The sequence below is a fragment of the Canis lupus genome, chromosome 33 (assembly GCF_011100685.1).
Source record: "Canis lupus familiaris isolate Mischka breed German Shepherd chromosome 33, alternate assembly UU_Cfam_GSD_1.0, whole genome shotgun sequence".
Taxonomy (NCBI): Eukaryota; Metazoa; Chordata; class Mammalia; order Carnivora; family Canidae; genus Canis; species Canis lupus.
In genome coordinates this window covers 8,044,446-8,066,164 of record NC_049254.1, presented here as the reverse complement: position 1 = coordinate 8,066,164, position 21,719 = coordinate 8,044,446, and the positions used below count along the sequence as shown (strand labels likewise).

The 21,719-nt window shown below is 39.2% G+C and overlaps 1 pseudogene; it reads right to left on the bottom strand.

Annotated features, from left to right (window-relative positions):
- Positions 1-6,786: 6,786 nt before the first annotated feature.
- On the bottom strand, positions 6,787-11,407 carry LOC111093705 (annotated as a pseudogene).
- Positions 11,408-21,719: the final 10,312 nt, after the last annotated feature.

Below are 21,719 nucleotides of genomic sequence, written 5' to 3'. Positions count from 1 at the left end.
AGATGGATTGTGAAGTCTTCTCTATGGGGTTTGTGGAGCCTGGGTGTGAAATCTTTGCTTAGTTTGTTTTGGTGGTAAGTGAAAGAGTTTTGTAGCACCCGGGAACACCCCTTTGGATCCTCAGATAACTTAGAGGAGGCAATGACTTCTTGTTGTGCAGAATCTTGGAAGATTTTATGGACCACATGGATTCCACTGTACCACAGGAAGCAAGCAATGTCCTGGCCTAAGGCTGACTCAGAGAAGGAAACTTCCATGAAGATTTTATGTCTCAATAATGTGTTCTCTATGGTGTCCTCCCAATCCCACCCACTTAGTCACATTACAGCTCATATTATATTAACAGGAGAGACCAGAGGGAGAAACATCTGCTGTGCATCTTGACGGCATGTCCGTAACTCCATTCTGAGTCCTTCCCTGATCTGCACTTGAAGATCTCAGATTTCCTGCATTTTATAAGGACGGTCATGGGTTCCTACTTGGGAGTCCTTAAAATGAATAGGCGAGAAGTTATGGAAATGATAGATTTTGTCTAAATAGTTTGGGATCAAAGAAGGAAGTAACGTAATAATTTAAAAATATTGAAATTCCATTCAAGACCATTCTACTCAGAGAAAAGGTTTCATTTATGCTTTGTTCACAAAGGAGGATTTGAAAGTTTTTCTTGAGGTCTGATTCATTCATTTTCCGCTTATTTAATACCAAGCTTCAGCAGCCTCTGCCTTCTGCAACCTACACGCACCAATAATCTTCAATATCACTAATTACTGTGATGCTATAGGAATTAGAAATTCTTGCTGTGGGAGCCTCCACAGTTCCCTTTTTATTTCATAAAACAATGACGGGGTGACAGTAAGAGCTTTTGGAGTGGAATTTTGGCCTTGAATAGCATCTCAGAGGAATGACCAGGAGTCTCATTCATTGTTTTAATTGGGCCTACAGCAGATTCAGCCTGGGAGTGAGTCTGCAGTAAGATCACTGAGAAGTTGCTACAGCTGTGAACCCTATTCTCCTGGGTTACCCACTGATCTAGGGTAATTGAATATGTCTTTGTCAAGTGCTTGCTAGTTTGGGGTTGTATGGGTGCAGCATAAAAATCTACACTCATGGAAGTTTTGCTTTCTTTAGGAAAACAAGACACAGAACCTTGACTGGCAGGGGAAAACGGAATATGATATATATTGACATGGACAGTTAAGAATGTAAGTGGGTAGGAACAGCTGGAGAAAACTGTTCAGACTACGTGGGATTGAGAAACGTTCTGAAGGCCAAGAAGGATAAATGAAAAGGTGGAGGATATGGCATTTTTGGGTGGGGAAATAATTAAGCAAAGGTATGGAGATAGGAAAGAGTATGATCTATTTCAGGGATAATAAGGAGACTATTAGCTAGAATATTCATTCCCTAGGGTTGCTGTAGCAAATTACCACAAATTTGGTGATTTAAAACAATAGAAACATATTCCTTCACAGTTATGTAGGTTGGAAGTCTGAAATCAAGGTGTTGGTTCCTTCTGGAGGCCTCGAGAGAGAAACCACTCAATGCCCCTCTCTGGTGTCTGTCAGCAATCTTTGGTGTTCATTGGCTCACAGATGCACTACTGTAGTTTTTTCCTCTGTCATAGAATGTCTTCTCACCCGTGTCTCCATGTCTTAAATTTTCCTTTCCTTTCTCTACAAGGACACCAGTCATTGGATTTAGGGCTCACCCTAAATCCAGAGTAATCTTACCCAAAGATCCTTAACTACATTTGTAAATATGTTATTTGCAAAAAAAGATCATATTCATAGGGGTTAGGACTTAGACATATCTTTTGGTGAGGGGACACTATCAACCCATTACAGATAGCAAACGGGAATAAGGTTGGATGGATGGGAGAAGTCTGATTGTGACAGGTCCTAAATTAAAAAAAAAAAAAAAGAAATGGAGATTCTAGTATAAACATCTCAGTTATCAGTCAAAATGGATGTGTTTGGAGGAAAGATCATGGGGTCAGTTCATGTAGGGTCATTTGCATTAAAGACCGGGAAGATATCATTATGAAAGAAAGATGAGTAGGGTACGTGTGATGGTTAATTTTGTGTGTCAATTTGACTTGCACTGCAGGGTGACCCAATTAAACATTGTTTCTGGATGTGTCTGTGAGAGGGTTCTGGATAAGATTAATATTTAAATTAGTGTACTCAGAAAGGCAGACTGCCCTCTCCAATGTGAGTGGACAACATCATCCAATCCACTGAAGGCCTGAATACAACCAAAGGTAGAAGAAGGAGAAAACCCTCCTTTTAGCTTTCTGCCTGCTTGTTGAACTGGGATATTAATTAGTCTTCTCCTGCCCTTAGATTGGGATTTATAGTATTGGCTTTTCTGGGTCTCTAGCAGATTGTGAATTTTTCAATCTCCATAATCACAAGAATCAATTCTTCATAGCCCCATTATTGGTTTCTCTGGAGAATCCTAATATAGTGCATAAGCTTAGTCTAAGGACTGTAGGTCATCATCAGTGGGAAGAGGTAATTTGAGTACATCATGGGTAATTTTCTTGGATTGGTCTCTAGTTTAACCCTCTTGGACCCCTATCTCTATCTTAAGCCAGAGAGAGGATGAAATATGCATAAAACTGAGGTCACAAGGCAGCACTATGTTCCATTCTAGCATAATGTGGGTAGATAGAGTAATGACCTCTCAGATTTTCAGAGCACTTAGTAGTGGAATATGGGACAAAATATTTCTCCTAGTAGTGGAATAGGGACAAAATATTTCTCTTCAGTTACCTGAAAATTAGGATCAGGAAGGATCTGGAATCAATGTAGTTAATATCAGGAGCAAACAAGGTTGGCCAGACATGGGTATATTACACAATATGTTAAGCAAGGAGACATCATACCATGTCCTTCCTGATGCCTGCTTCTTCCTGCCTAAAAGTCTTTGTGTATATTTCTTGCCTCCCCAACTGTGTTGCAATCTCCGTGACAATAACTGTGTTTTAGGTTTATATGCTTGACACACAGTACATAATTAAATGCCTAATGGATGGATAGAAACAGATCACCAATTTGCTTTATCATCTTTTTTTTTTTATTTTTTTTAATTTTTTTTTATTTATTTATGATAGTCATACAGAGAGAGAGAGAGGCAGAGACACAGGCAGAGGGAGAAGCAGGCTCCATGCACAGGGAGCCCGACGTGGGATTCGATCCCGGGTCTCCAGGATCGCGCCCTGGGCCAAAGGCAGGCGCCAAACCGCTGCGCCACCCAGGGATCCCGCAATTTGCTTTATCATCTATCAGCTTCCTTATTCTTTCCAGAACTGTAAACAAATAAATTAACATGAACGTAACTCAACTCAATACATTAATGATGGTGAGGGAGGTTTTGTTCCAGAATGGAAGGATGACGTGCCACTGTAGGGCTTTTTATTGCTCCATACTTTTGACCATATAAACTATGGTTGACTTAATAGAATAGGGACATGGGTAGGAAGGCGAGACTCAATGAGAATATCGAAACTCACTCACTAAAGGGTATTACTCAGATTACTCAGAAGCACCTCCATTCTTTTCAGAAGCAACTAGAGAATGGAGGGTGTACAAATTGTGTGAGATGTGGCTTTATTTTTTTATTTTTATTTTTTAAAAGATTTTATTTATTTATTCATGAGAGACACAGAGAGAGAGAGAGAGGCAGAGACACAGACAGAGGAGAAGCAGGCTCCATGCAGGGAGCCCAATGTGGGATTCGATCCCGGGACTCCAGTATTATGCCCTGGGCTGAAGGCAGGCGCCAAACCACTGAGCCACCCAGGGATCCCCTGAGATGTGGCTTTAGGTTATTAGAGCTGAGGCTTAATGTGAGACTTCACATGGAGCTCTTAACATTTAGATTCATTTACTGTTTCAGCCTTTTTCTTGAGAAAAAAATAGAAACAAATTGTTTTGAGAACTAACGTACACCAAAATCTTAGTACATCTTTCTTAAGAAAGATAAGTTTCATGTTATTGCAACAATGGAATGATACAAATGATAGTTTTTTAATGCACAAATGATATCATGCAGATGATACAGTATTTTTAAAAATTATTTGCCCATAACTTGTGCCATCTTGGTATTTAATATTATCACAAAGAACAGAGAGGTTCTGCATAGCAGAGAAAACCATCAACAAAATGGAAAAGGCAACTTACCAAATGGGAGAAAATATTTGCAAATCATATATCTGATCAGGGGTTAATATCCAAAATATGTAAAGGACTCATACAACTCAGTAGCAATAACCAAAGCCTACCCCCACCCCCGAAACCAACCAGTGTGATTAAAAAATGGGCAGAGGATATAAATAGACATTTTTTTATTCTTTTTTTTTTAAAGATTTTATTTATTTATGATAGACATAGAGAGAGAGAGAGAGGCAGGGACACAGGAGGAGGGAGAGGCAGGCTCCATGCCGGGAGCCCGACGTGGGACTCAATCCCAGGACTCCAGGATTGCGCCCTGGGCCAAAGGCAGGCGCTAAACCGCTGAGCCATCCAGGGATCCCTAAATAGACATTTTTTTTTTTTTCACAGAAGGCATACATATGGCCAACAGGTACCTGAAAAGGTGCTTAACATCACTAATCATCAGTGAAATGCAAAGACCACAATGAGATATACCTCACACTTGCTACAATGGCTATTATCAAAAAGACAAGCAATAACACGTTGGTGAGGACGTGGAGAAAAGGCAATCCTTATGCACTGTTGGTGGGATATAAATTGGTACAACCACCATGGAAAATAGTTTGGAGATACCGCAAGAAATCAAAAATCAAATACCATGTGATTCTGCAATTCCAATTTAGATATTTATCTGAAAGAAATGAAAACATTAATCGAAAAGATAATGTGCACCCCTATGCTCATTGCAGCATTATTTACAATAGCCAAGACATAGAAGCAAAACAAAGCATCCATCTACAGATGAATGGATAAAGAAGATGTGGTTTATATACACAATGAAACATTATTCAGTCCCCAAAAAGAATGAAAGCTTGCCATTTGCAGCAACATGAATGGACCCCGAGGGCATTTTGCTAAATGAAACAAGTCAGGCAGAGAAAACAAATATGCATATGATCTCACTTATATGTGGAATGTAAACTCAGAACAGAGCTCATAGATACAGAGAACAGATTAGTGGTTGCCAGAGGTGGGAGTGGAGGTTTGGTGAAACTGGTGAAGGTGATTAAATGGTACAAACTTCCAGTTATAAGATAAATAAGTCATGGGGGGTGTAATGTTCAGCATGGTGACTATAATAACTACATTGTATATTTGAAAGTCACTGAGAGAAGAGATCTTAAATGTTCTCCTCATAGGAAAAAATTTTTAGTTACGTGTGGTTACAGATGTTATTAACTAGACTTAATGTGGTGGTAATTTCCCAATAAATATAAATATCGAATCATTACATTATATACCTGAAACTAATAGAGTGTCATATGTCAGTTATACCTAAAAAAAAAAAAGAAAGAAAGAAATAGAAAGAAAGAAAGAAAGAAAGAAAGAAAGAAAGAAAGAAAGAAAGAAAGAAATTAAGGAAATGAATAGCTTAAACTACATTGAAGAAGTATTTTAGCAGGAGTGCCGCTATATAAGTTCTTAGTTTCTGGTGCCTGTTTTCTTTCTAGAGGTAAGGATAATTTATAAACTGTTAACTTTGTATGCTCTGCGTGAACTCCTGGAAAGTTTTCAGAAATGCATTGAATTTAGTTTTCTTTTCTTTTTTTTTTTTTAACTATCAAAGATTCCAAAGAGAGGGGATAAATTAACCAGAAAGGTTTATTGCAAAAGCAACTTTTCTTGATTAAAATATCATTAGCCATGTTTCAGAATTTTAGGTTAATAACTTCTTTAATATAGCAAATTGTCATTTATAGACACCAATCCATTTACCTGAGTTATCAACTCTGTTTTCCCTTCGGTAACACTTAGGCTTTGAGGCAAGCAATGATTTTTCTCTGGGTTGTGTTTGTAAAATAACTTCTTGCAATCTGCTTTGTGTGCATTTACACGTATGAAGAGAAGTCAAAATATATTACAGAGCCTTTATTCTTATATATTAACTATGTGCAATTAGTTTCCTGCCCATGAAAATGTTTTTCCTTTTAGTTAATTGTCATTTAGGTTCTCAACTTCTTGTTAATTCTCTCCTGAATTACTTTCCTACCTGCTATAAAATTTTATGAAACTATTCACTGCATGTTAGGAAAGTATTATTCTGGATCTAGATCTCTAAAGACTTAAAAAAACCCAATTTATAATCAAAATAAAAAAAAACCCTTTTGTGCTTTTAAGGACATTATCAAGAAAGTAAAAAGACAATCCAAACAATGGGATAAAATGTTTGCAAATCATATATCTAATAAGGGACTTGTATCCAGAATATGTAAAGAGCTCTTACATGCAATGACAAAAAGACAACTCAATTAAAAATGGGCAAAGAATTCAAAGAGACATTTCTCCCAAGAAATATAGATATACAAATGACCAATAAACACAAGACAATATACTCAACATTATCAGTCATCAGGGACATGCAAATCAAAATCTCAATGAGATACCTACCACTTCACATCCACTGGGATGGATGGTTATAATAAAAGACAATAAAAGTGTTAGGATTCCGAGAAATCGGAACCCTCATGTATTGTTAGTAGGGTTGTAAAATGGGGCAGCCACATGGGAAATCAGGCTGGCATTTCCTCAGGTGGTTGAACAGTTACTGTATGAGCTGGCAATCCCACTCCTAAGTATAGACTCCAGAGAATTGAAAACGTGTCCATACAAAATTTATATGCAAGTTTTTTTCTCCAAATAGAGAAGTGCACTCAAAGTCCTTGCACATCCAGTTCAGTGGTATCAGTATTCTTGTAGACAGAACCCTGACACCAATAAGATAATTCTGAATTACTTCATCTACCACTTAGGTAGGTTGTGTGAAGTCTGGATTAGCAAATTCTAGAAGAAAACGATTTCAGGTCCCGAGGATCTGTCATAACCAACGTCAGTGGAAAATTCTTTCTTCCAGATTGCCTCGATTCCAGCACACTGTTTAATCTACTTGGCTCTCCTGTGTCATACTTGTTGAATTCTTTTCCTAAACCAGGGCAGACGTAACTATAGCATTTCTTGACTTCCATAGCTGTTTCCAGGGATTGCTCTGGAGGAATTTCTACCTCTCAGCCTCTCAGCAGTTGCTGAATGAAGTATGCGATGCTCGCCACAGCTGCCCATCCCATCCCTTCAGCTGCGGGCAGGACCGGAGGGGCACCGTCTTCACTAGCCGGTACCACCCCAGTCACTATTGCTTTTCCTACTTATTTGGATGCTCCGGATGCTGCCAAGGCAAGAGCAGCCTGGAGTTTTGAAGGGCTCAAACCTTATTTCAGCACTCTAGTCTGTTCTCTGGAGCATTTAGGGAGGTTTCATCAGAAGAAAGCAATGACTTTCGAGCTCTGCTTTTAAGTATTTAAAGAATACTAGCTCCATAGACCTTTCCAGCAAGTGACAATCTTGGGCTGTGCCGTAGGGGCCTGGCCACTTCATGGCACATGTTGCTTTTTCTATTACTTCATGCCCAATAGAGCAATCCAGGCGCACATTGCCTCTTCCCAGGACGCTAAGATGGCTAGAGATGTGCACGTCCCAGTTACATCCAGGCTGGCCCACAGCCTGAGTGTTCTGTAAAATTGTTTTGAATGGAGGTTATAGGGGAAACAGGATAACACTTTGATTTCCAGGTTATTGTTTGTATCATTATCATTTTTTTTTACCTTTTTTGTTTCAAATTTTTATTTGAATTCCAGTTAGTTAACATATAGTGTAATATTGTTTCCAGGAGTAGAATTTAGTGATTCATCACTTACATATAACACTCAGTGTTCAACACAACAAACACCATCCTTTATACCCATCAACCATTTAACCTACCCCCGCCTCCTCCCCTCCAGCAACCCTCAGTTTGTTTTCTGTAGTTAATAGTCTCTTGTCATTTGCCTCCCCTCTTTTTTTCCTTTCCCTATGTTCATCTATTTTGTTCCTGAAATTCCAAATATAAGTGAAATCATATGATATTTGTCGTTCTCTGACTGACTTAGCCAAATTTTGGAAAGAACTCAAGTGTCCATTGACTGATGGATGGATAAAGAGGTTGTGGTATGTGCATGTACACACACACACACACACACACACACACACACCACACACACACAGAAGTATTATCAGCCATCAAAAAGAATAAAATATTGCCATTTGCAATGACATGGATGGAGCTAGAGGGTATTATGTTAAGTGAAATAACTCAGTTATTACTTTTTTTAAAAGGTCTAAAATTCAAGCCTCGCCTGGATAAAGATGTCACCCTTAATTTTGACAAGAGCCTAACATAGGTAGATTAGAAATAAATTATAGAAAGAGTCAAATAGAGGCTGCACCGAGGCTATGAGCTCGTAGGAGAATAAAAGGGATAAGGATAGATGAGATCACAAACAGTGTAATTCAAGTGTGGTTACAAACGCAATGTGTAGGTTGAATATACTGGTAGGAGGTGATGATGTATTTGGAGGTCATCTGGGAAAGATGCATGTGACGGAAAGTTGAACTGTGCAGAGTTGTTGCAATAAGTGTATTTTAGTGAGTTAGCTCTCTAGGCAGTGCTCTTAAATGCAGGTGCACATCGAATGACCCACACGGTTACAGCAGTTGTCTGGATTCCACCTGTGGCCCATTGAAACTAACTTTCCAGGGGTGGCATTTATATTTTTGACAAGCTCTGCCGGGGACAGGTTGAGGAAGGGCTATCTGAGCTGTTGGAATCATTCTGCAAGGTTTCAGAAACTAGCCTCTACCTCTGAATAGCAGAAAGGTGGCCTGAAGAGTTAACAGTTGCACTCTGAAAAAGGGTAGGAATTGCTGTTTCCCACTCAACAATCAAGACAGATTGAGAACTTTAAGAAGGGAGTTCTGCATTGCTAAGGATGTTTATTTAGGAAAATGCAAGTCAAGGAAGCCATGTGATGAAATGGGGTAAAGGGAGCAAGGCTTTGAGGACACTGAGCAGATCAGAAGCAGCTGGTGGGTTCCTGCTGCTGGAGCCTTCTCACTGGAGGGGGAATGGGGACTGGTGGGTTGGTGCAATGACAGTGTCAGACCGAATAGATAAAGCTGAAACAGGTACTGGATTGGTTTGAGTGTGACTCTGCAGCTAAAGAGGCAACTTCTGTTATCTTGGCTGGATCCTTAGGAAAGAAAGGTTGGTGACCAAAATGAAGATCACAGCCGGCTACTATGTCTTTGTACTGAGTTGTGAGTGCACACAAGCTGCTTCATAAATTTGGACATCAATGTACTCATAATACTTTATTGTAATTATATTAAATTACATGAAATAATTAAAAGCTCCATGAAGTCAGAGAACTTATCCATTTTGTTCGCTGCTTGATTCCTAGTATCTAGAAAAGTGCCTGGCGCATAGCAGATGCTTTTGGATGCTCAATACATGTTGAATGAATCCATTGTTTCAAAGATGAAATTAAGAACAGCAGGAATACCTGAGCCCACACGAATCCTATCATGTCATTGACCCCTTAAAAGGGCACACATAAGGTTGATGCTGAAGTTTGGTCTTAAGGTAGTTGTTGGTCTTCTTACTTATTCTCCTGTTCTTTCTTGGTGAGAGTTAGCTTCTTAATTCTTTCTTCTTTCCACTTAAAGTCAATTGTATCTTTTATTCCTACCAAGTATAACATCAAGTACTTCATGGCAGTGGTCTTCCAAAGGTACTTATGTTTTCAAAATTGAAGGGATGATAGCTTAGTATGGCATTTGAATAATCGCTTTTATAATGGGGAAAGGTTTCTTTTTCAATAACAGACTGGTTTTGCTTTGAAATTCTATTGACATTCAAAGTTTTGAGAAATAGTGTGGAAATTAATTTGACGTGCATCAGAACTCTAGAGAGAGAATGGAACTCTTAGCAGGAAAGAGGAGAGGCTCTCTATTGGCTCACATAGGATAGAATTCTATTTCTCCTTTCCTCTTCTTTTAGAATTTATTTTTTTCCTTTTTTTTTTTTTAGGAAGTGGCAAAGATCGTTTCATTTTTCACTCTGGCTCTGAAGGGTACATTGGATGTGTTGGCATTTCTTCCTCTTGCTCATAAAGAAGTCCTACTAATCATAACCAAGATCTACTTAACCTACTAATGGTATCCTTAGTGTTTGATTGGATTCCGGGGAGAATAAACCAGGGGCTACTCAACAATCAAACAGCATGCAGCAGCATTTGATGTATTAGCCTAATTGTCAGTGGGCAAAGTTGGCCCTAAGTTTTAAATATCTGATAAATCAGCCTCCCAGAGAACACTAGTGGGGCACACACAGACACGGGAAACCACCACTAAAAGACAAGCATTCGGGACTAGGCAGGTCATGGTCACCATCACTGGCAGGCTTTGGCAAAAGCATCAGTTGTCATTTCCAAATTTAGCGGTTCACTTTGTGTTCAGAGCCCACATCAAACACGTTGCTGCAATCAAGTAGGTTGTCTGCCATGGTAAGTTTCATGGAAACGTTTTCTTGCACTTCTCTGATGCATATAAATGAAGTGAAAATCCTAGTTTGCTTTCTTCAGAGTCTGAAATGTAAAGACTATAAAGGACAGGTGTGATCCTAACAGTATAGCTCTTGAAAACTCATTCTGTGGCTGAAACCAAATCATTTTCTTCCCATGAATGAATCATCTAGCATCACGTGTCTCTGAAAAGCCTATACAACCAGGCTTATGTCTTCTTCTGTAGTTTTTGATTTAAAGTTGTTGTGACATTTTCTCCCTGTTTTCCCTTTAAAAATGGGGAACATTGACAAAAATACTTAGTAAGTTGTGATGTGTCATTCACGTTTAAACTACCATGATTTCCAAGGGTTTGACGAACTGCATTTGGCACTGTTTACAAAGAGGTGTTTTTAGTGCTTATGATTATGTTTCCGGTTGCATTTCACCCATATGTCCCCTGTCTGGGGCATACGTCTAGAAGAAGCAAATTATTCCTTCTGCTCACATTGCTACCTGCTTGGAAGAAAGCGCTCTGTCCCAGCAGAAGCCAGAGCTAAATCTGTGATTCCAATAATGCCAGAGGCACTTCTGCTCAGATAATTGTATGAAGTCAGGTGGGATTAATTAGGGGCACCATATACTCACAGCTGAAGCACCAGCTTTGGTTTTGGTCGCATGGTTCCCTGGCACCACTTTAATCTCAGAATTGTAGGTACTGATAATAGAGTCCAGACTCACCACCACCAGCAGGGAACTTGGGGAGGGTTTTAAGATACCAGAGTCTCTCTGTCTTCCTGCTACTTCTCTTTTGTTCATATTTGCAAGGAGTTGCTCTGGTAGGAGGGACAGACCAGGGAGAAACCTTGCATTGGGGGTGAGCGACGGTAAGAGGGTCAAGTCTTCTGCATGGTGGTCAGCTTGAGGTGGTGGCTGCTACCACCAGTTCGGAGGCTTTAGGATTTTTATCTAGCTCTTTCTCCTGACCCAGCCTCAGCCCTTCAGATGTAGGACCTGAATGGAACGGGTTAAGGCCTTAACTAAGGATTTGGGGCAAAGAGCAATTTGTGTTCTGCTAAAGGCAAGGTTGACCTGGGATGCAAAGAAATGTCTGAATCTTGCAGTCCCAGAGTGCAGGTGGAGAGCCAGAACTCTGATATGAATGTTTAGCAGCAGGGAACAGGAAGGATGGAGTAAGCTAGGCAACCCTGGAGAACCCTGCTGAGGCATGGATGAAATGATCCTTGTTGCTTTTGGCCTAAAATGTGCCAGATGGGAAAGCAATTTGCCTTTTCCTTTAGGTTGTCCTTGCTTGTAGCTTCTTACATCTGAACTCGTTGAGCTGTAGGAGGACTTGGAGACCCATGGGGAGGGGAGAGTCTTTTCTGCCTCATCATCACCAGTTGATTTTTGATGCACTTGTTTAGGGAGTGCTCCTAATGCAGAGGTCTTGACATCAAGCTTTAGGGGTAGAAAACTTCCATGGAGATACTGTACCATGTTTGTGTATTAAATGATTCCTTCTAAAGACAAGTACACGTATATTGGTTCACATGTGCGGTCAGAATAATTGATCAATGAGGAGGAAGGAGTTAATGCATCTGCACTGTGACCTAGTTTTCCCCTAAATACCAGGGAGTGTTCCATGTGGCTTGGGGGAAGAAGGCCGGTAACCCAATCTAATCTCCTAGACAAAATGATTCTGGAACTCCAAGTAGATACACTAATGATATGTGGTTGCAGGAGGATCTTTTCTATGGATGACTCTTCTCAGGATGTCCTTGAAAATGGGCAGGAAAGCTTGGGTATAAAACAGAGATGTTTCAGAAATGAAATGCTCCCTTACTGTGTGAGAGAACCCCGTTAATTCTCCATTGGAGACCTCATCTACCACCCTGAGCCTGGGAGGAGGTGCTCATCTTAGGAGGAAAGGACCTGGGGGCCTCCCTCGATGTCCCAGACTTCTCTCTGCTTTGTCTGAGCCCTGGATTACCTGAATCTTTTACATCAGTACGAAACCTTGATATGGTAAGCTTATTGGGGGAAGAGCTTGACTTATGATCCTTCGTATTAGTTCAGGAAATCCTCACGTAGAGCAGAGGAAACAAAGAAAATGGTTCCAAGTACATGTATCCCTCTCTTAAGATCCACTTCCTATTCTTAGCTTTTTAATTCTTTTTTGGACAATTGTCCACATTTAATTTATGGGGAAGAATAAAAGAGGAAGGTTTTAAATCAGATTATGGGTCTGATGAATATTTTTCTATTTTTTATTGTAGTAAAACATATATATAACAAAATTTACCATTTTAACCATTTTTTAAGTGTGCCATTAAATATATTCACACTGTTGTGGAACCATCCTTGCTATGCGTTTCCAGAGCTTTTTCATCATTTTAGATAGAAACACAATATCCATGAAATCATAGCTCCCTGCCGCTCCTCCTCTAGCCCCTGGTGGCTTCTGTTCTACGTTTTGTCTCCATGACTTTGCCTATTCTAGGTGCGTCACTTAAGTGGAATGATGCAACGCTTGTCCTTTTGTGTCTGACTTATTTCTCCTAGCATAATATTTGCAAGGTTTACCCATGTTGTATGTGTATAACCAGTTCATTTCTTTATAAGGGTTGATAATATCCCATTGTGTGTGTGTATACACTTGGTTCACCCATTCATCTGCTGATGGACGTTTAAATTGTTTCCACATTTTGGCTATTGTGAATAATGCTGTTATGAAAATTGATATACAAGTATCTGTTGAGTCCTTGTTTTCAATTCTTTTGGGTATATACCCAGAAGTGAAATTGATACTTCTATATTTAACTTTTTGAGGAACCGTTATGCTGTTTTCCACTGTGACTACACCATTTTCACTTTTCCTCTAGCAATGCAATGCAGCAGGATTCTAATTTCTTCATATCCTTGCCAACACTTGCTCTATTCTTTTCCTTTTTCCTTCCTTCCTTCCTTCCTTCCTTCCTTCCTTCCTTCCTTCCTTCCTTCCTTCCTGATTGCCACCCTAATGATTGATACCCTAATGAGTATCTTAGCTACTTTTTAAGCGAAGTCTCATTATTAAATAACAATAAGGTTAATAATAATTGACTCCTTACTAGCTTGTCCTCTGAGCAGCTAGTTCCATCTTTTCTGTTCAGCCTTGCCTCTGGAACATCCTCCTAGAGTAAAACTGCCAAGACTAAGCTGTTTATCTCTTTGGAGTTCTTTGTTGGTGTCATTCCCTTTTGTCACCTCCAGCCAACCTCTTTGGGAAGTTGATGGGTGAATAACAGAGAAGGTTGCAGGGCAGTTTTGAACCACTAGCATAACTTCATTCAATTAAAATAGTAAAGGAACAATAAATTCACCTCAACTTTCTTTACAGGCTCTTTCTCTAGTGTATCATCTTATTCAGCTTTGACTGTTCATGCAGGTAAATAAGGATTTCACATATTTTGCTTGACCCATTGCTCCTGTCATTCTTCTGATCCTTTGGCTATGGTTTGCCTTCCAGACAATTGAATAGTGTATTTGTTTAATAAAAGTGACTGTTTTTGAGAGAAGGGGAGAGAGAGCATGAGAGAGGGGATACAAGCAGGGGGAGGGGCAGAGGGAGAGAGAGTCTTTTTTTTTTAAGATTTATTTATTTATTTATCATAGAGAGAGAGAGAGAGAGAGAGAGAGAGAGAGAGGCAGAGACACAGGAGGAGGGAGAAGCAAGCTCCATGCCGGGAGCCTGACGTGGGACTCGATCCCAGGACTCCAGGATCGCACCCTGGGCCAAAGGCAGGTGCTAAACTGCTGAGCCACCCAGGGATCCCCCAGGGAGAGAGAGTCTTAAGCAGGCTGCACACCCATCATGGAGCTTGACGTGGGGCTTGATCTCACCACCCTGAGATCACGACCTGACCTGAAATCAAAGGTCAAACGCTTAACTGACCGAGCCACCCAGATGCCCCCAAAGTAATTTTCATTTCCTAATATGCTTATTGATATTCTGAATATAATAGTCAGTAAATTATCACTGAGGAATTTATATTATTGATTGCTTGAGCCATCATTGCTTTAAAAGTGCATACATATTCTGAATATCACAGATTGGTTTTTGGTTGTTGTCGTTGTTAGTAAAAGTAACATCTGCTCACTCTAGATCTTTAGGGCCTGTCTGTTTCTGTGACTGATGAAGCCCAAACATTCAGACTACAGTTGGCACTACAGAGATGGACGCCAGGCTGGGGCCTGTTCTCCCTCCTGGGTTGTTGATAAAGCTGTCAGCCAGGTTGTGGGGGCAGATTTCTGGCAAGACTAGCCTTCAGGATTTTGTAAGCTTTGCCAGCTGGCAACAGATATCATCCAGGGGATGAATATGACCCTACCTCCCTGCTACTTAAGATACACACATATACAACATTCATTTCAATTCTTCTGTAATTTACTGAGGGCTTAGACATCTCTAAATATCATCAGTTAGAAGAAGCTGAATATAATCTGTCCTTTGCTTAAGTTATTATCTTTTTTTTTTTTAATAGAAAAACTGCTACAGGTCTAAGGTTTTTCTGGCACTTTGTATAAGTAGCCAGTTTTATAAAATAAACGTAATGGAATTTGAAATAAAAATTTAGATTCCCTCCTTGAGCAACTAGGATCTTGGCTTAAAGTCAGAGTTTCTCGAATTATTGGTGATTTTAAGAGACTCAGAAGTGGTTTGTCAGGGACTGTAAGTCTTCTAGGATCTTGCCATTCAGAAGTGTGGCCAGGACCATCAGCCTCACGTTCCCCAGGAACTTGTTAGAAAGGAAAAAAATCTCAGGTCTTTCTCCAGAACTGCAGGAAGAAGAATTTGCATTTTAACAAAATCCCTGTGATTTATAAGCACGCTAAAAATGAAAGGTGTGCTTGTCTAGAAGAGTATTCCTATTTAAATAGAAATTTAAATCTTCCTTTAGAGGAAGATTTCCTTTAAATCGAATCACAGATGTCTAAAATGCACAAGATGCCCCTTCTCTTTTCTTGTAATTGAATTAAAAAACACTCTAAAGATGAATCTCAAGGACTCTATCTTTATTAAGTGGCTGTTCATGGATTTTTGGCAGTATCTTAATTGAAATACTATTTCCGAGGCTGCCTAAATTTCTCTATAATTTACTCTATATCAGTTGTAACCTTAAAGTGAATTTTCAGGGATGTGTTTCATTTCATGACGGCTGGAGCGGATTATAAATCAATACACTTTTCTGGATTGTAACCTAATTTCTGTTCCTCTAGAGCCTCTAGAGAGAGACTGAGGAAAGCTATGAGACATATTAATAGGTTATTGTAACATCTTCCATCTTAACTAGTTTAACAAATATAGGGATTTTATTTATTCTAAAATTTGAGGCTTTAGTATTTTTTAGGTTTAGGTATGGATTTTATTCATTCATTCATTTATTTACAAAGTATTAAGTAAGGGCTAGAAGATTTTTTTCCCCAAAAATATATATTTCTTTCATTTTAGAAATGTTTTAGAATAGTACAAATAAAATCTGAGTGAAATAAAACCTAGCAACTGAGGAAAAAAATATTTTACTTCATGTCTATTACTACTCAATACTGTTTTATATAGAATTGCTATATGAACTGATCGTACCTGGAAGCGTCCATATCAAGGTAATTTTTAATATACTTCTTTTAAATTTTGGAAGTTTGCATTTCACAGTTTTTAGGTTTTTCACCCTTGGGTACACGTATATGATTTATTGCATATAATATGAGATTTGTTTCATTTTCATTCCACAACTTCAACAAATAGCTTTGACATTAGAACAAAGGTTTAAGTCCATGTGTAAAGTCTGGCAATGCTGGGACTTGACTCTTGCAGTTATTTTTTCCTACTAGAAGTGTCTGACGATGTTGAGTTATTGAAACATCTTTACTATTTTTGCCTTGGAAAGCATTTCATACTATGTTTGCAGAACAGTTGCCACATCTCAGGGGGAGTACATCAGCTCATGAGAGAACATAAAGTTCTAATACAGAATCGCTTTGATGTTTAACAGGAAGATGAAGGTAAAATTGAATACCATATTCTCTTCCTCATTTATTTTGTAACGATCATCACACTTAGCAAAAGAAAGAAATCTCAGACTGTTTCATGTGCTAATAATCCCGTATTGCAACTCTGAACATGTACACACATGCCTGTCCTGTTCCTAGAGAAGAGGATATGGGGTCATTTGTGATAAACATTCTGGTCCCAGATTATTCTGAAGTGTTTGCTGACAGAGTTAAAAATCACAGTTATTTGGCCCCCACTGTAATTGTGTGTGAGCTGCTTTTTTCCCTTGTTCACAGAGGATATCATGGGGGATGTCAGCACTGTTGAGGGGAACCTCTTCCCCAGGTCCTGCAAAGAGCCATATGCCCTGAGTCCACATTTCTGTAGGTGGTGGTCACTGGTTGTAAGGCCATAAGGTTCAGGGGAAACCAGGACTGCTACAGAAACACTGGCTTACTAGGGAGTGGGGGGACTACAACCAATTATATGGAATGTGCCTCTTCTAAAAGTGCACCCAGAAGTACTTCTGCAGTGAGGACTGCAGAGCTGGTGTGTGCACAAGTCTCTGGACCTCCAGGTATATCTATTTTGTGTAGCTTATGTCATTAAAAAAATATTCACATACACGAAATTGGTACCAATTTTGAGTTTTCATTGTTTTGTGCAACATGCAAGTAGAGTCTGATGTGACTATAATTTTTGTGTTTATAAGAAGAGATGGTGCTTAAAACATTCCCAAGTAGAGCATCATGATTTAACTAGCTCTCACTTTTCCTAATCTCTATCTACTGGAAAAACGTCAAGCATCCAGACAACTGAGCATAAATTGCTCACTTTCATATTGTTAGACATTAACGGAAAATTAATGAGCTCTCAATTTATGCTGTTTTTAAACAGCTTAATTTTTACCATGTTCAAGGACCCTATAAATCCAGTTTCTTCTAACACAGCGGGGCTCAGTGTAGAGAGTATGAGGCAGTTCCCAACATAAGCAGTCTGGAGAAAAATCTATGTCCTCGCACACACCTGGATACTTCTGGTATCATCTGATCTTATGTTTATGAGTATAAAATATAATGAGTACCTGTTTGGGTAATAATGAAATCACTGAGCACAACTTCCTTAACTCTTCACATTCCTGTGGCTTGCTGGGGTAGAAGGTATCAAAGCCCTAACAATGCATCAAATATGGGCTATGTGGTCTCAAGTGTTATCTCAAATTCAGGGTTGTTCATCTCCAACTCTTGGCACATGAATGTTACCACCACGTCAAATTGTATGGCCCCAAGTTTGCTTTACTGTTCGTTTCTCTGCAGAGGCCACAACACGAGTGTGAGACCTTTAGAGAACCACCAGGCATCTTCTTGATTGTACAATCTTGATTGTACTTTCAAAAATGATTTTCTTAAGAAGATACACACATTTCTGATATGAACTCCAGAAGTGGAAAAATAATGGGTCTGGGAGCCAAACATGTAAAGACAGTTGGTAAGATATATTAGTACATCTTGTCCCTTTAGAAACACTGCCACTTTCCCCTCAAGTACAACTCTTTAAAGTTAATATAGTTTAAAAATTGAGTTTTGGGAAGGACTAGTTGGCATTTGATTTAAATATATATAACGAAGCAGGAAAACACCCCAAGAAAGACAATCGCATTGCTTTATTTCACAGAATAACAGCTGGGATGCTCATTTACTGTCTCTTTCAGGCTAATAAAATTTTTCTAAAACAGCCTTCCAAATACCACTGTGAAAGCCAAGATTTTTTTTTTCTAGAAATCAAATGACTTCTTATAATACTATTTTATGGAATCTACTGATGATTTTACCATTTGACGATAGAGATATAGTCTCAAGAACTGTAGAAATTCAACTCTACCAAATTCACATCACCACTCCTTATGCTGTGCTGCTGCAAACATATACTTTCAAAAACATCTTCATTTTGTTACGCACTAAAACCAATGTGCACAACTATTCAGAAAGTGATGGTCAGATGACATTTTATCTGGTGTTTTGCCTGGTTTTGGGTGTCTGTCTTTTATGCATATTTTCCATTGATTGTTTTTCAGCCTCCATATCCCCTCTCACCTCTTCATTCTCCCTTAAGAGACTATTGGTGGAAGGACGAGCTGCTCCTAATATGTTAATTAGTCTAGGGTTTGATGGAGAATAGGATGAAAATACTGGGTAAATGAAATGTTAAAGAGCTCTTCTTGGGTTGTGAGATGAAAAGTCATATATTAGCATTTATTGATAAGGATATTTGGAACTTTTGCCAGATAAATCTGATTAATACAGATGTGGATTTTATTACTTTTGTTTGGGTTTTCAGGATTATGTGTGCAGATGTTCCCAAAGAAAGTGAGAATTATATCTATTTTCTTTATGTTGTTGATTTCAGTTATGCTCTCTTTTATACATCTTTTCATTAATTAAAATACTAATGGTAATAGTGAAAACTAATATTTATTGAATGTGCTAACTTTGACTAGTAATTAGCATATTTTCCATATATAAATTAAGTAATGAACTGTGGATATTTCCAATAGTGGGGGGGGGGGAGGTAGTTACTATTATCATCCCCTTTGAAGAGGTGAAGAAACTGAGGCATAGATAGGTTTAGTAATTTTCCCAAGATTATATAGCTAGTAAGGGGTAGAGTCAGGATTTACATCCAGAACCTGTTCCCTTCACTGCTGTGCTATATAGCCATTCACTCATAGACAGAACAGAACACATGGCGTTTGCTACCTGAGGCTGCTGCGTGTATTGTGTGCTGGCACACTGTGGATTCACAGCAAGTATTGGCACAGAGATGTCGATAAATAGAAGCAATTTCCTGCATGATATTCTTGGAATCGAGGTAGTGAAAAACTGTCAACATGGTCACATGGTGACCTCAGCTCCTATCCCTCGCGTAGACTATCAGCTCATGGCAGGTGAGTTACAGGTAGGCTTCTCTTGGCTAATGGCATGTGTATGGGGAATTCTGGCTCACACAGCCCTGGAGAATGTGCAAAAGATAAAACATGTGGAATCCATGACTCAGTTCCAGCCAGTCCTCCAGCTTTTACTTGGAAAAGTCCCAGGAGGATAGAACAAAGATTTTGAAATAAAAATTGAGAAAAGAATGGATTTGGTTTTGTCATTAATCTTTTTGTTTAGAGTTTCAGGTTTCTTTTGACCAAGCAGTAGTTCTTGAGTAGATTCTTTGTGGTATAAATGAATTTAGAATTTGTTAAATTAAGAATGATAGCCTGGGGGCACCTGGGTGGCTCAGTGGTTGAGTGTCTGCCTTCCGCTCAGGGTGTGACCCTGGGGTCCTGGGATCGAGTCCCACATTGGGCTCCCTGCAGGGAGCCTGCTTCTCCCTCGGCCTGTGTCTCTGCCTCTGTGTGTCTCTCATGAGTAAACAATAAAATCTTAAAAAAAAAAAAGAATGATAACCTTTCATTTTAATAGAATGTCACTCCCCCTACTCCCGACCCCCTTTTTTTCCCCTAGCTTGGACCTTTTGAATTCAATTCAGCAAAAGGTTATTGATCAAGATTCAATATAAGCAAAGCTCTGTGTTATGAAGGGTGAGGCATGATCCCTTCCTCATACGCACAATAACCGTGCTACAGGGAAGCCCGTGATGGGGGATATGGTAAGCAGAGAAATGAAGGACCACAATACGCAGATAAAGGAGAGATTACTGTTGACATGGGAGCAGGGGACCAAAGCTTCAGGCAGAGGACAGAATTTGGAAACATTGAGGCGAAGAAGAAAGGTATTTTCTGTAGAGGAAATAGTATAAGCAAAGGTGGAAATGGCAGCGGCATGTTCAGGTAGTGGTAGAGATGAGGCTAGAGACGAGAAGGAGAAGGAGGAACAGGAGAATGACACAGGGGATTAACACAGGAGACCTTTACTCTAAATTATATGGGTTTTTACTATTTGGAGAATTTGGATTTTATTCTGTTGGCAACAGACACCATTGCAGGGGGTGAGCAAGGGATAGGTTTTAGAAATCTGAAAACTGACTGACCCAACCCTCAAACCTAGATTTTAGGAGTCTAACTGTGTGAAAGATGGCTTGTTTTGTGGAAGGTAAAGTCCAGAAGTAAAGACGAGTTGAAAGGCTTTTAAGATAGTTCAGGGGAGAGAGATAACAGGGACCTGAAGTCTAGAGTACAGTGAGAATGGAAAAGGAGGCATGAGTGGAGGCCAACTGAATGTGTGCAGCTGGCTGTGCTGGGGACTGGGAGGTTAAAGGAAGGAGAATAGTCCATGTTTCTTGCTCTGAGACTTCCAGTTTTGATAAATCAGATTACCGGATGTAACTAATAGAAACCAACAGGGACCAACTTATTTTGTGCCCACCCCCCACCTGTCCTTTTTCTTGCAGTGGTTGGTCATATGGGGTTGGAGGGGAGAGATTATTTCTTGAAATAATCTGATGGTGAGTTTTTCAGCTCTCTATAGAACATGTTTTGAAGAAGTAAAGTAGAAAAGCAATCTGTAAAACATCTGTTTATTAGAATAATAAAATTAGTAGCGTATGAAATACATGGAAGGATTCTTGGGATGTGTTTGTTTTTCTTATGAGGATTAACAAAAATCAACAAGTTCAATTGTGTAATAAGCATAATAAATAGTACTGGGGGTGAATGTATGATGTTTGAACTCCTTTATCTCCTTGGATCACCCAGAAGTTTCATTAATTTAATCTTGGCTCTAAAAATAGATTGGGCCTATTTGATTGAAGGAACTTTCTGACATTTTCTCAGTGCTTTTATCCCTGTCTAAATGGGCGGAACAGAGGCACGCACATTTAAAAGCAAGGGTCTTCCTTCAATCACCAAACTTTTTCTGGTATTAAAGGAAGATTCTAGGTCAGTTCTTTTCTACATTTATGTTAAATATTATGTTTACTCTAAACAGATTAAAAATGCAGCTTTCCATTAACACAAACTTGGCCAAGCATCTCATTACAGATTTGCTGGAGAAGGACATGCTGGTAAGTAGAAAGAAGGATAAATGGTAGTTGAAACAGGACAATCTCGTACTCTTTAAACTTAGATTTTATTTATTTATTTTTTTGCTTGTA